General features: G+C 36.0%; 1 pseudogene; it reads right to left on the reverse strand.

Moving 5' to 3' along the window:
* Positions 1 to 1,101: 1,101 nt before the first annotated feature.
* LOC111365627 lies at positions 1,102 to 16,222 on the reverse strand (annotated as a pseudogene).
* Positions 16,223 to 16,914: the final 692 nt, after the last annotated feature.

Below are 16,914 nucleotides of genomic sequence, written 5' to 3' on the forward strand. Positions count from 1 at the left end.
AAATATAGATGTAAGGATGCATTTTATAAGAGTCATAATCCAAAAAAAAATCTATTTTACTTGAGAAAATCCCAACACAATTTAACCCGACCGATATGGGAACAAAGGTACTTCCTCCAAATAAGTTTAAATCATGTTTACAAATGCTAAAAATTGATACTGAGTAATCTTTGTGATGGTGCAGGTAATGCTAACTTTGTGCTAATGATCATGGAGAAATTATACCAATTGCTATTAGAAGTTCATTGTTATATATATATATATATATATATATATATATATATATATATATATATACACATGATCATTGGCATCAAGGGGAGATTTATTGGGCTGTGATGCCAATAAGTTCCAGTCCAATATGGGCAATGATGAAATTCGTAAGAAAGCCCAATAGATACTATGGCCATTGCCCAATAATGCAATGTGAAATGGGCTACAACCCGACCCAAAATAATTTAAACACGTGCTGCTCAGGACCTTTTGATTTCCTAACCTAAAATCTACGATGATGATGATTTTATATATTTTTGATCTGAGTGCTTTTTTTTTGTTTCAGCCTTTTCATCTGATTTGTTTGAGAAACTTTTGGGTTCTCTTTCTCTCTCTTGTTCGATTATTTTCTTCTTCTATGTGAACTTTGTGGTATAACCAAAAACTTCTGGTTTTGTGGTTAGATTTTAGTGGTTGGAGTCTATGTGATTCTTCGCCTTGAGTTTGAGAGAGTTTTGGTTGATTTTTTTGGAGACATTTGGGTCCATTGAAGTAGCTGTCTCTGTTCAGTAGTTTAGGGCTGGGGTACAGAGGCTAGATGAATAGAGGTTTGTTCTTTGGAAAGAGAAAATGAAATAAACACTCTTTTTCTAAATTATATAACAAATAATTCTTCTTCTTCCCCTGCTCGTTAAAATTCCCCTGCTATTGCCTCTTTCCACTCATTTCCCACACTCCTTCTTCTCCATGTGCATTTCCTTGGGACCTGATGTGCTTTTTCAACTATAACTGTGGAAAAATTGCTTTTTGAAAAAATAGAACATAAAATGTGGAATAATTCTGTCTATTTGTTTAGTTTCTCGAACATAATGCAGGTTATTTACATGTTCAACTCACTTGAGCACTACAATGGCTTCGTTGGGGTGGTCTGTGACTATTCCTTGTTATATTTGTCATTGTTTCTTCAGCGAGTGCTCTCAACCTGTTATGTTCAGGGAGCACTACATTGTGAAGATCTAGTCTATCTTTGCATCTCAATTTTTTGCACTTAAGAGCTAGCTTGGCAAACTTCAAAGCCTCTTCTACGGGCCAATCAGGAACCACTGGATCGAGTGTATCAGCAAAGTTCCTTTCTCAATAGCCCTCTTGACATGATGTGTTAATCCCATTGGTGGCTTGGCAGTTATTATTTGAAGAAGCATAACTCCAAGTGAATAAACATCGGACTTTTTTCCAAGCAACCAAGCCTGGCTAAGCCAACATCACTAATCTTACTTATGAAGTTACCGTCAAGCAAAATGCTGCCTAGTTTCAAATCTCTGTGTGCCGGAGGTTTTGGTTTGGCTTGGTGGAGGAAATGCTGACTAGTGCTAATTTCTGCAGCTACTCAAAATTTGAGTTGCCATGGAAGAACCCAAGTGTTTTCACGATGGGAAAGACGATCATTTAACCTCCCATTGGCCATGTATTCGTAGGCTAGGCAAACATACTCGGGCATGCTCCAAGGAGTAGAACCATGTTGAGATGTCGAATAGTACTCAGAACTTCAACCTGCATCATGGCTTTCAGAAAGAATGGAGGAAATTTTAAACAATATATATGCTAAATACAAAAAAGGCTCATTGACACGACCCGTCCCAATACAACCTATTTGACTCGACACGTGTCGTGCGTCGATGGTAGATGCCAGCTAAATACTAGACCCACCACCAAGGCAAATTTGACCTACTTTGACTGTGACATGTTTCTATTAAAATTTTGACAGTGTTTCCCCTTAAACATAGACAAAACCAACCTGAAAAATCATCAAAACCTCAAATTGACATTCAAACCAAAAGTTTTGAAGACCACCACTTCCATTAATACCATCACAACTAAAACAAAATACAACAAAATTCGACTGATTACTTCTACAACAACATCATGTCTACATATAAGCATTACATCATTTATAAACCCTTCCACTAAGTGCATGACAAACAAAATATTAGACAAAGTACTTAATAAACATGAGTTCCCAACTATTCATTACATATTATGTAATGGCCTCTTTCACTTCAACAGGCTTTTCCAAGTATCTCAAAATCAACGGTCTCCTAATAGGAAAAAAAATGACAAAATGTATGAGTTTGTAACTCAGTGATTGGATAGTTTGCAAATAAATAAACTTTTCCATTTATGCACATTTTCTAAAAATTCTAACTTTATTAAATCTTTGAGAAATTCTGAATCTAGTACACTTTAAAAACTAAACAAGATCGTAGTATAAAATTCTTTGTTCTTAATTCTAGAAAAGCAACTGTATAATATAATGACTATAAATAATTTTATATCTATGAAAATCTATGAAATATTGCTGCTGCTTTATACTATAAGCTGAAAGCTTAATTCTGAAAATTGAATTAGCTGAATTCTATAATTTGAAAACTGATAAGCTGTAAAAATACTGAAAAATCACACCAAAAAGGTACCTTATGAATAGCCTTACTCATGTACAGAGTAATCTCGATGTACAAGGCAAGTCCATTCACAACTGATAATCTGATAATTTGGTCATAAGTACATAGAGCTACCACAAAGGCTAATCACCCTAATACACGACCCAAAGCATATGTGTGTACGAGAGTGGGTCCCAAAGTCCTCTGATAATCTGGTCATACACTATGGAAACATATTTGCAATAATGCAGAGCAAGTAAAATCACCATAACTGATCATAAACTATGGAAACACATTCACACCAGTGCAGACTAGGGTAAAATCACTTGGGTACTTTCTGGTGATTTTTTTAAAAAAAATAACTTCAGCCATACCAAAACATGAAATACAAATGAAACATGCTATTGAAATGATTTAATTGAACTGATTTTAACTTTAAAAATATTTGATTATAAATCCACTATATTCTAAATATCATGCTGTCAAAATCAACTGTATGAAATAATAATAAATACTAATTTCTGAAAAATAAATTTTTATATCCACTCACAAGTATGAGCTACAAGTTAGACTGTCTGATAAACGTTTCCAATCTCCTCGTCACCACCTAAAATACGACATTAATAACCAATTTATCCACTATCAAATCAAGAAACCTTAATATCTAACGATAGAACTTCAATTAAATTTCTTGATATTTGAATAAATTCCCAAATTTTCCTTTATTAATTAGAGCTAATCACACTTCATGATCTCTTGACTAATAACTAATTCATCAACATAACCTTCATTCCAAGCATTTATGTAATTACCGCTTCATTCTAGTGACAACTTGTCACAATGCTTCGACCAATTAAATTTTCCTCTTGTTCCATAATTTCATGCTTCCAAATAATTATTTCCATATCACCATCATTTTCACAAACACTACTTAATCCAAAAATCCCAAATGAAATTTCTAGGGTTTACTAAAAATAATATTCCTTACCTAGCTAAAATTGGAAATGAAGTAATCCCCAAGCTTGAGCTCCAATTCTTGTTTATCACACCTAAATTTGAATTTTTTTACTATAAGTTAATACCCTAGAATTTCAACATAAATTATACTTCTCTCACTTGGAAACAAATGAAAAAATTAAACCCAACCTTGAAGAGATTAAGCTTACCTCGCGTCCTCTTCTTCCTTTTTCTTCCATTCTTCATTCTCTCTCTTTTTTCTTTCCTTTTTCCTTAGTTTTTCTCCCTTTCTCGGCCTTTCCAGCTCTCTGCCTTTTTCTAGTGTGTGTGTGTGTTTTTGGGAGAAAATAATGGTCAAAGGTTGAATATAAATCCCACTTACTCAAAAATTGCAAAATAAGTCCTTCTACTCTCTTTTTGAATGATATTTAACCCTATAACTTCCCTTAATATAAAAGTAAACTCCCAAGTTTAAATTGTATCCAATTTAAACCTCATACCTTGCTAATAAAATATTTAATTTCATTCTAGTCTATAATTAACTTTAACCTTGACTAGTCAACATTTGAATTTTTGATTATGAGAATTGAGTTGTAACAATTTTACCTCCTTAAAAGAATTTCGTCTTCGAAATTCAACTGGCAACTGGCTAGGCAATGAATAAATGAGGATATTGAGCACGCATCTGATCCTCGTTTTCCCCTGTAGCTTTTTCTATTGCCTGATTCTGCCAAAATACCTTAACAAGTGAAACTGTCTTGTTTCGTTGAGTTTGCACTTCTTATCTAAGATTCTCACCGGCTCTTCTATATAAGTCAAATACTCCTTCAACTAAATTGGCTGAGACTCCAGAACATGAGAGGGATCTGCAACGTACTTAGAAGCATGGACACATGAAAAACATCATGAATCCGAGATAATTTATCTCGTAGATCTAATCGATATGCAACTAGACCAATCTGCTCAGTAATCTCATAGGGTCCAATATATTGTGGACTCAACTTTCCTCGCTTGCCAAATCTCATCACCCCTTTCCAAGGAGATAAGTTAAGAAAAACTTTATCTCCTACTGCAAATTCAAGATCTTTCCTACGCCTATCCACATAAATTTTCTGTCTATCTTGAGCTGCTTTTAACTTTTCTTTGATCAATTTCACATTTTCGGATGTCATTTGAACCAATTCAAAGCCTACTAACTTCTTCTTACCAGCTTCATCCCAACAAACTGGTGTTCTACACTTTCGACCATATAAAGCTTCAAAAGGAGCCATTTCTATACTAGAGTGGTAGTTGTTATTGTAAGGAAACTCCATCAATGGGATATGAGTATCCCAGCTACCTTTAAGCTCTAAAACACTAGCCCTCAACATATCCTCAAGAGTCTGTATGATCCTCTCTGACTGGCCATCTGTCTGAGGATGAAAAGCTGTACTGAAATCTAGTTTAGTACCTATGGCTTCCTACAAACTCTGCCAAAATTTAGATGTAAAATGAGGGTCTCTATCAGATACAATTGATAATGGAGTACCATATGCGCTCACTATCTCATCCACATACAACTTTGCCAACTTATTTAAAGTATAAGTGGCTTTGATCGGCAGGAACTTGGCAGTTTTAGTCAAACGATCTACAATAACCCTAACTTCATCATGACCATTCTGAGTACGAGGAAGACCAAATAAAAAGTCCATAATAATGTGCTCCCATTTCCACTCTGGAATAGGCAATGGCTGCAAAAGTCCTGCTGTTTTCTAACGAACTGGCTTTACCTGCTGACATATAAGACATTTGGATACAAAATTTGCTATTTCTTTCTTCATTCCAAACCACCAGTAATGATCTTTAAATGTATGATACCTTTTAATACTCCCGGAATGCATGGCATAAGCAGAACTGTGTGCCTCTTCTAAAATTTCCTTCTTCAATTCTGGGATATCTGGAACACATAATCTATTATTACACATAGCCAATGCACCATCATTCCTAATAACATAATCTATTCGTAACCCGACACTAACTTCTGCTTTCAAAGTTCTCATAGTCAGGTCTTGGGTTTAAGCTTCTATGACCTTATCAATTAAAGTAGGCCTTACCTGGAAATGAGCTAATACAACACCTGAAGTAGTAGTTGACAATTGAGCATGCAATTTCTTGAATTCACAAATCAAAAAAGCATAAACTGCACTAGCTAGAGAGGAAGAATTGGTCTTTCTACTGAGAGCATTTGCAACCACGTTAGCTTTTCCTGGATGGTAATCGATCTTACAATCATAATCCTTAATCAACTCCAACCATCTTCTCTGCCTCAGATTCAGTTCTTTCTTCTTCTTTTTTTTTTTTTTATCAAAAATATACTTCAAATTTTTGTGATCAGTAAATATTTGACATTTCTCACCATAAAGATAATGCCTCTAAATCTTCAATGCCAACATTACTGTAGCTAACTCCAAATCATGAGTTGGGTAATTTAACTCACGCTTCTTCAATTGTCTTGAAGCATAAGCTACAACTTTCCCATTTTGCATTAGAACCCAACCCAATCCTTGGCATGAAGCATCACTATAAATCACAAACTCTCCACCTGGAGACGGAAGAGTAAGTATAGGAGCAGAAGTTAACCTTTTCTTCAACTCTTGAAAACTCTTCTCACATTCCTCATTCCACACAAATTTGGTGTTCTTACGAGTCAAATTAGTCAAAGGAAGAGCAATTATGGAGAAATTCTCTACGAATCGATGATAATAACCTGCTAGCCCAAGGAAACTCCGTGCTTCTGTAACATTAGTAGGGCGTTCCCATCTCATAACTACCTCGATTTTCTGAGGATCTACATAAATGTCTTTTGCTTAGATAACATGACCCAAAAACACAAATTTTGTGACGCCCCGAACTTACGCTTCGAGGGTCACGTACTAAACATAATAGCTTCTGCCTTTGGTACATGTAAATACTCTTAAATAGAAGTATTACATGTGAAAAACTTATTTTCAACTTGTTAAAATAATTCTTATAAAATTTGATGGCCGATAAAAGTGCATGTCGACAAGGAATTATGCTTCACATATACGGCCTCGGCACTGTCAAGATTAGTTGAGGCAGCAAGTTTGTCAATTTTTATAAAATTCATCCCAACTCCGTTTTCTATGAAATTTGTGGCATTAGAAAGATAATTTCAAGCAATTTTCTAGGTTAAAATATGAAAATTTTCCAAGGTTATATGATATAGACGTTTTACTGAAAACAGTGAAGTATTACACAGGAAATCCAGATTGACCTTTAGACGTTAAAACCTTGATAACTCAGGCCATAGATATCCAAATTGAGTGATTCCTTCGGCCATATTTATAAAACTCAAAGAGGAAAACAGACATATTTTTAGAATCTCAAATGGACGTTTATGGAGTTAGAAACATCGTTTTGAAATTGACTCCAGAAACTGTCCTGTTTCTGCCTTTTGTCTCTTGCAAGGAAAATAAACTACAAAAATGTCTCTTAACATAACATGAAAGATATAATTACAAAATTTACTATTAATACCATAATACATCATGTCATGTTCATATTTTTACATAATACCATAAAAAAAATAGATGGAAAAACTGTCATCGAACAAAACACACAAAAGAAAACTTTCGGTACAAAACTTCGTTGTCCTTCATCCATCATCGCTTAAGCCAACTAACTTCCATCAATCCAAACGATCATGGATCTGAAAATTTAGCATAAAATACTATGAGTATAAGAAATACTCAGTAAGATACCATGCTTGGATTTTCATCATGATAATACCACACAAAAGAATACAATCAAACCCATACTTGCATATTCCGGCTTGCCGGTGCCCTTCGAACTTGTCCCTAAGGCATAAATAGATATCTAACTTTGTGGACTTGTCTACCATAATCATATTATGGTTTTTCATGCATAGTTTAAGCATAAATATTACCATAAAAATCATAACTCTTAAGCATGGAAAATATCTTACCGTAAAACTTGAAGATCTTCGATTGAAATGTAAATTGGAAGTGCTAAGTTTACTTCCTTCCCTTTCCTTTCTTATTTTCGGTTTTTGCTCTCTTTTAAGTGTATATGTGTTTTGTAAAATGAAGGAAATCTTTCTATGGCAATGGATATGGATGTATTTATATATATATAAAGATAAGGATGTTGGTTTCTCTCCCACCGCCTCAACCTCCTTTTTCCCTTTTTTTTTCTTTACTTGTACACATGTTTGGCCTATTATCTAAGTGTATGGTGATGATGGATAACAAATGGGTTGATTATATGGTAATAAGTGGCCTTAAAACCTAGATTTACAAAGGAAACCTCTCATATTTTCAACTAATATAATCTAAACCCGCTAACTTTCATTGTTAACATAGCGTACCCCAAACTTGTACCCAACTTACATATTCAAAAATTGTACATTGTAACATAATTTAATCATTTGGTCAATTGAAGCCCTAACAAAATAATCCACTTCATTTCAATCCAAACTTGCCTTAAGTTTCGACTAACTATTAACCACTTCATGTATACACAACCTTGACGCTTCATGCCTACATTCATTAACTACCTCTAACATTAACCACTACAAAGGTGTTGTCCCCTTTTACCGTATGGCCAAAAATAATATTGAAAGTTAAATTGCTATCCCAAAGAAATTTAAACAAGCATAAAATTTCGAAATATTACAACTTTATCCAACCAAAATTCACATTTGCTAAATTTAGCATACAACTGCATATCTCGTAAAGTTTGCAAGATAATCCTCAAATGCTCAGCACGCTCATCACGACTGTGAGAATAAACCAATATATCATGAATAAAAATAATCACAAATTTGTCTAAATATGGGTGAACCACCCTATTCATCAAATCCATAAATGAAGCCGGGGCATTAGTTAATCCAAATGGCATCACCAAAAATTCATAATGACCATATTGAGATCGAAAAGCAGTCTTTGGTACATCAACATCTCTAATTCTGAGCTGATGATACCCTGAATGTAAATCAATCTTTGAAAATACCGAGGCACCTCGAAGTTGATCAAACAAATCATCAATGCGGGGTAGAGGATACTTATTGCGAATAGTCATCTTATTCAACTGTCTATAGTCAATACATAATCTTATAGTGCCATCTTTCTTCTTCACTAATAAAACAGGTGCTCTCCATGGGGATGCACTGGGTCTAATGAAACCCTTATCAACCAATTCTTGTAATTGTACCTTTAATTCCTTCAACTCTTTCGGAGCCATTTGATAAGGTGCCTGTGAAATAGGTGTTGTCTCAGGGATCAAATCAATGCAGAATTCGATCTCCCTGTCTGGGGGTAATCCCGGAAAGTCTTCTGGAAAGACATCGGGGAAATCTCGCACAACTGATATATTGTCAATTGCCCGCTTAGTGATCTGAGTTTCAATTACATGAGCCAAATATGCATCACAACCTTTTTTGAGCATTCTTCAGGCATCCATGACAGATATTACACAAGATGGCAAAATTCTGAGCTCTCCAGTGAGAATAACTTCAAGCTCTCCTGGACTTCTAAATACCACCTCCTTGCAAAAACACCCAACTAAAGCACGATGATTAGATAGAAAGTCCATCCCCAAAATAACATCAAAATCATGAATATTAAGTGGAATTAGATCTACCTTCAACTCATGATTGTTCACTCTAATCCCACAATCTTTATATACACGATTAGCTAAAAGTGAGTCCCCTATTGGAGTCGCTACTACCAATTCACTATCTAAAGGCTCTGACATTTGATCAACATAACTAGCAAGTGCATGAGAAATAAAGGAATGTGTAGCACCCGAATTAATTAAAGAACGAGCATTTCTACCAAAAATAGATAACATACCCACTACCACATCTGGTAACTCCTTTGCCTCGTGCTATGTCATAGTAAACACTTTACCCTGAGTCCTGGATCGACCTGCCTGTCTAGAAGCACTACCCTTAGCAGCATTAGATTGTGTGGCCCCTATCGACCCTGCTGATGGAGCTCTTTGATCCCTGTTCTGTCTGGTCGTACCGATCCCTGGCTGAGGAGATACCATCTGAGATGCTCCAATCTGCTGAAATCTGGCTAGGCAATCTTTCCTTATGTGTCCCATCTGACCATACTGATAACAAACTCCAACCCCTTGAAGACACTCACCTGGGTGAAACTTCCCACAAGATTGGTACTATGGAAAGCTCTGATGATCAGAAGCCTCACTCTGTCTCGCTCCTTGAATTCTCTGTAAAGAACCCTGAATATAAGAATGGCTTCCCACCGACTGCTGTCCAGAACTCTGGATATGTCTTAATCCCTGACTAGAACTAGAACTCCCAGACTTAGATTTAAAATTGCCATATTTAGTGACAACTGGCCAAAATCCTTTTCTATTCTTCTTGAACCTTTCTCTTGAAGCTCCTATTTGACTACTACCACCTTGGAAGGTCACATGTGCTCCTTGATTACTTCCTTCTCGAATAGCTGTCTCAACGCTCAATGCCACCTCAACCAACATACCGAAATTTTGATGCCCATGAGCAGTACCCATAGGCCGGATCTCAGCTCTCAATCCTTGCTCAAACCGTCTACACCTATCTCTCTCCTCAGTAACCAAAACACTTGCATACTTAGGTCTACAAACTTTACATGATATTCAACAACTGACATAGACCCCTGAACCAATTTTAAAAATTCATTTTGTTTTGCATCACGATAAAATGGAGGATAGTATGTTTCGTAGAAAGCTTCCTTAAAAATGGTCCAGGCGATAATAGTCGGATCTGGATATCGACTTCAAAATGAAATCCACCAATCAGCAGCTCTTCCCTTCAATAAAAATATAGTAATGCGTAATTTTTTATCCTCTGAGCATTCTATCACATCAAATATACTTTCCAAGTCTTCATCCAAAGTTCAGCATCAGCTGGATTAGATGTACCCATAAAAAAATTTCGCCCCGAGTTTCATCGCCCTCTCAATAGAGTTATCTCTATTGGTATTGGGTAGAAGCAAAGCAATAGCTGTAGCTATTCTATCGGTGATAGGGTTATGTTGCACCTGAGACTGGTGAACAGATTCTGCGACCCCACTAGCCCCTCTATCATGTCTTCCTTCAGGAGCATCATGTGATTGAGATACTGAATTTTGATGTCTGCGAGTTCTACCCTGACCACGAATGACTCACCTACAATAATGTATGATAAACAAACATCAGATACATGCAATGTTACTCATAAACTCTTAGACCATGCTCTGATACCAATTGATACGACCCGTCTCGATACAACCTATTTGACTCGACACGAGTCGTGTGTCGATGGTAGATGCCAACTAAATGCTGGACCACCACCAAGGCAAACTTGACCTACTTTGACTGTGACATGTTTCTATTAAAATGTTGATAGAGTTTCCCCTCAAACATAGAGAAAACCAACCTGAAAAATCATCAAAACCTCAAATTGACATTCAAACCAAAAGTTTTGAAAAACACCACTTCCACTAATACCATCACAACTAAAACAAAATACAACAAAATTCGACTGAGTACTTCTAAAACAACATCATGTCTACATGTAAGCATTACATCATTTATAAACCCTTCCATGAAGTGCATGACTAACTAAATATTAGACAAAGTACTTAATAAACATGAGTCCCCAATTACTCATTACATACTATGTAACGGTCTCTTTCACTTCAGCAATCTTTTTCAAGTATTTCAAAATCAACGGTCTCCTAATAGGAAAAAATATGACAAAAAATACATGAGTTTGTAACTCAGTGAGTGGATAGTTTGCAAATAAGTAAACTTTTCCATTTATGCACATTTGGTCATACGTACGCAGAGCTGCCCCAAAGGCTAATCACCTTAGTACACGGCTCAAAGCCTATGTGTGTACGAGAGTGGGTCCCAAAGACCTCTGATAATCTGGTCATACAATATGGAAACACATTTACAATAGTGCAGAGCGGGTAAAATCACCATAACTGATCATACACTATGGAAATATATTCATACCAGTGTAGACTAGGGCAAAATCACTTGGGTACTTTCTGGTGAATTTTTTAAAAAAAAAATAACTTCAGCTATACAAAAACATGTAATACGAATGAAACATGCTATTGGAATGATTTAATTGAACTGAATTTAACTTTAAAAATATTTCATTGTAAATCCACTTTATTCTAAATATCATGCTGTCAAAATCAATTGTGTGAAATAATAATAAATACTAATTTCTGAAAAAATAAGTTTTTATATCCACTCACAAGTATGAGCTACAAGCTAGACTCTCTGATAAACATTTCCAATCTCCTCGTCATCACCTGAAATACGACATTAATAACTAATTCATCCACTATCAAATCAAGAAATCTTAATATCTAATGATAGAATTTAAATTAAATTTCTTGATACTTGAATAAATTCCCAAATTTTCCTTTAATAATTGGAGCTAATCACACTTCCTAATATCTTGACTAATAACTAATTCATCAACATAACCTTCATTCCAAGCATATATGTAATTACCGCTTCATTCTAGTAACAACTTGTCACAATGCTTCGACTAATTAAATTTTCCTATTGTTCCATAATTTCATGCTTCCAAATAATTATTTCCACATCACCATCATTTCCACAAACACTACTTAATCCAAAAATCCCAAATGAAGTTTCTAGGGTATGCTAAATATAATATTCCTTACCTAGCTAAAATTGGGAATGAAGTAATCCCCAAGCTTGAGCTCCAATTCTTGTTTATCACACCTAAATTTGAAAATTTTTACTACAAGTTAAAATCCTAGAATTTCAACATATATCATACTTCTCTCACTTGGAAACAAATGGCAAAATTAAACCCAACCTTGAAGAGATTAAGCTTACCTCGTGTCCTCTTCTTCCCGTTTCTTCCTTTTTTTCTTCTTTCTCTTCTTTCTTCCCTTTTTCCTTATTTTTTCTCCCTTTCTCGGCCTTTCCAACTCTCTACTGTTTTTCTATTGTGTGTGTGTGTGTTTTTGGAAGAAAATAATGGTCAAAGGTTGAATATAAATCTCACTTACTCAAAAATTGCAAAATAAGTCCTTCGACCCCTTTTTGAATGATATTTAATCCTATAACTTCCCTTAATATAAAAGTAAATTCCCAACTTTAAATTGTATCCAATTTAAACCTCATACCTTGCCAATTGTAAAATAAACCCCAAATAAAATATTTAATTTCATTCTAGTCCATAATTGACTTTGACCTTGACTAGTCAACATTTGAATTTTTGACTATGAAAATTGAGTTGGAACACTCATAGTTCACAAACTTGTGTTACCAAGAGAGAGGGTAGTGGCTTTTCAAGTTCAATCTAATGTTTAGGAGCATCCTCTTGCCGAAATTGTGATCTTCCTTGGGCTGCATCAGAACCTTTATAACAACCTGTGGCTGTGTATGATCAAGGTAATGTTGAGTCCGATTGACCAATAATGCAGGAGTTGAGATTTAATGAATACAACTTGTTGTAATTGAAGTAATTAACAAGATCACGAATAACCCAAGAACAAGATTAAAGTAAAGAAATAAAAGAACTGGCAGAGGAACGATGTTATTTTATTCAATCAATGAAAGGAGAGAATTACAGCAATAATGACTTCCATAATACTGAAAGAGGAGCCCTGTATTTATAGTATAAAATCTAGCCCTAAAAGAGTCTCAAAAAAGGTAAGAAATCTAATGAAATTTAGACTTCTATTTAAGTCACACTTCTAACAATCTCCACCTTGACTCAAATTTCGGTGCAACGAACGAAACTCCAAAATTTCTCCATCTTGAGAAATAATTCATCTGCATCAGAATGAACTGACCAATCTCCTCAACGCAATAACCAAACTCTCCACGATAACACGTTCCCCCACCCGACGTCCACTAGCGACACCCGAACCTAAACCCGAGTTCCCAAAATTCCTCTTGGAATTAACAATCACTGGACAGGGTTGAAGCACACCCTGTAGCAGAAACCACACCAAATGTACAATCAGAAGATCCCTTGCCAATATTGTCACCTTCAATGATTTCTAAAGCATTACAGACATCTCCAAAATTGTACCTACGCTCTATGAGTCCATTGGCATTACAAGAACATAGTGTACTCGCTAAAATTAGTGGTAAAGCGAAATCATCAACACTCCCTTGAGCAAAGTTCGTAACTGACCCAGAGCCAAACTCGAGAGGTATTGTACCAAATTAAATGTCCACCACGGTACTGAACTTGTCCAAATGTCTCTGAACTGGTTCTGCGCTCCCCTGCAAGATGTACAACTGGGATTTCCTCCGTCCCTCCAGTACAACCCGGACATCCCTTCGAACCTTCAAGACTCCATCTCCACCAGAAAATTTGTACCCTTTTTCATCCAAGGTACTAAGTGATATGAGATTCTTTGTCAAGTCTAGAACATGGCGAACCTGATCAAGTGTCCTCACTGTTCCATCCTGTAGCCTCAATCTGACTTGATCGATTCCTGCAACCCGGCAAGATTGGTTGTTTCCCATGACAACTCCACCTTGCTTCTCCGTCTCATATGTTTGAAACAAAGCCCTATTGGGATACATATGATACGAACAAGCAAAATCCACTTCTTAAGTTTAGATTCCCCGTCATATACAGCCAACATCACATATCCATCATCACAAAAAATTTCAGCAATATTAGCTCGTTCGAATTACCTGATTGCCCCGCATGATTTGCATGTAAATCAGCTTTACCTTGCAACTTGTCGCAATCTTTCTTGATGTGTCCTTTCCTCTTGCAGTAATAACAATACACATTGCTGTACTTCACCTTCGATCTACCCCTCCGTTGATCACCATGAGTAACAAGAGCATCCTCACTCCTAGATACAGGATCTCCAACCAACAACTCCATCTTCTCTTTTGAGAATAGGGCATCGTATACCTCCTTAATGGATAACATGTCACGACTATACAGAATAGTATCACGAAATGACGAAAAAGAATTGGGTAGCAAACACAACAGGACCAAGGCTAGATCCTTTTCATCACATTTTACCTCCAACGTCTCCAAATCTGCAACGATCTCCTTGAACACAAAAGGTGGTCTTTCAGTGACCCTCCTTCCGTCATGAGATTAGAATGTAACCTCTGCTTTAGAGTCAGTTTGCTCGTCAAACTCTTTGTCATGCACAACTGCTCCAGCTTGAGTCACAAAGCAGTCGCTGTCTTCTCCTTCAAAACATCTTGCAGCAAATTGTTGGATAAATGAAATTGGATTTGCGCTAAAGCCTTCCGATCCTTCCGTTGTTTCTCCTCCATAGACAAGCTTGCTGGCATCTTATCAAAACCCAACAAAGTATCATCAAGATCCATTTGAGTCAACACAGCTCTCACCTTTACTTGCCACAGCGAAAATCTTGTATTGCAATCCAATAGCGAAATTTCATACTTCAACGAATTCATTTGTAAAAAATCTCAATCAAATCAAGAAGAACTTGCAACCTGCAACACCCAAAAAAGGGGAAAGCTACCTAACGTGCAAGGGGCAAAATAGTTTAGAACCACAATTTTGCCCAAAACTGAAATTGGACACTACCACAAGGTCTGTCTCGTCGTCCGGAGAAAACTGTCTAAAGACACCGTCGTCAAAAATAGCCGCACGCGCCGCCACTCTCCTTGCCGGAGTTCCACCGCCGACTATCGGCCGGAAACGCACCGGCGACCTGTAACCCTTTCTGCCTGCTAAGTCCACTGGTGGTGTTCGTTTCTCCAAACTCCTTTTGGTTTGAATAGAAAACGCAAAAAACAGATCTGGTAGAAAATCAAAAAATTGGACAGATTCGTTATCTGATTTTTTGGTAATTTTTAGACAATTTTTCGATCAGTTTCAGGCCAAAAATCCACCAACAACCCCGCTCTGATACCACTTGTTGAGGCCGATTGACCAATAATGCAGGAATTGAGATTTAACGAATACAACTTGTTGTAATTGAAGTAATTAACAAGATCACGAATAACCCAAGAACAAGATTAAAGTAAAGAAATAAAAGAACTGACAGAGAAACGATGTTATTTTATTCAATCAATGAAATGAGAGAATTACAGCAATAATGGCTTCCATAATACTGAAAGAGGGGCCATGTATTTATAGTATAAAATCTAGCCCTAAAAGAGTCCCAAAAAAGGTAAGAAATCTAATGCAATTTAGACTCCTTTTTTAGTCACACTTCTAACAGGTAACCCTTGTAGACTGGCTCATATCCACCTTTCCCAATTTTACGAGATTCTGAGAAGTGGTCTGTTGCTACATCAATCTCTTCTAGTGAGTATTTGAGATACCTCTCATCATTGTGGACCATCTTATCGAGTACTTTCCTCTTCTTTTCTGATTCTTTGAGCGCTTTCATTTCAGCATCGATTCTTTTTTGCACCTCAAATTCTGTTGTCGTCTGTGCGGCTTCGGCTTCCTCAAGAGCTACCTTGCATTTTGCTTTCTCTTTCTTTGCAATTGCCAATGCTGCATCCTCAGCCATTCGTGCCTCTTCTAGTCTTTGCTGTTCTTCTACTTTCCAGCGCCGAAGTTCCAATGCCTTCGCAAGATGCATACGAATACATTTTATGAACATTCTTTTTGTTATTTCATTATTTTGACAATAAGTGACTTCTTTAAGAATTCAATCTCAAACAACTCGAAGCATTCCTTCTGTTTTGCTGTATAGAGCATTTTTATTATTATTTTATTTATTTATTATTTTTATTGAGGATAAAAGAATCCAATCTTACCAACTTGTATTGTATGTCTGTTTTGGTACAATCCGTCATTGTATATGAAAAGTAGGTTAGACAGAAATAGAAACGAGAAACGAAAGGCTACATAACACATTTGCAAACACTGTTTTTTGAAAATAAAAAAATAAAATAACGGATACACAATTTGGAATTGTTGTAAACTGTAATCACATGTTTATTTTTTGTAATATAAGAATTAAAGTTTGAAATTTATATAAATTGTTTGTTGCAGCACAATATTAAGTTACTTCTTGCTTGAAACCTACAAAATGTCCATAATAATGTGCACATTTTAATTCATGTTTTCAAATATCTGATCAAAAGTTTTCGTGGAGTTTCCTCTCAAGATTTCTGAATTTAAATAAAATTGAGAAACCCATTGAAGTTTTCGAAATGTGTTTGACATGGATAAGAGAACATCTCAGAAATTTCCGTGTATTCTTTGTAGCTATAAATTAACGAAAGGAGAGATTTTTCTCTCCTCCTTTCATCTTCATGGAGTAGGCTC

This window comes from Olea europaea, chromosome 17, assembly GCF_002742605.1.
Source record: "Olea europaea var. sylvestris chromosome 17, O_europaea_v1, whole genome shotgun sequence".
In the NCBI taxonomy this organism is placed as follows: Eukaryota; Viridiplantae; Streptophyta; class Magnoliopsida; order Lamiales; family Oleaceae; genus Olea; species Olea europaea.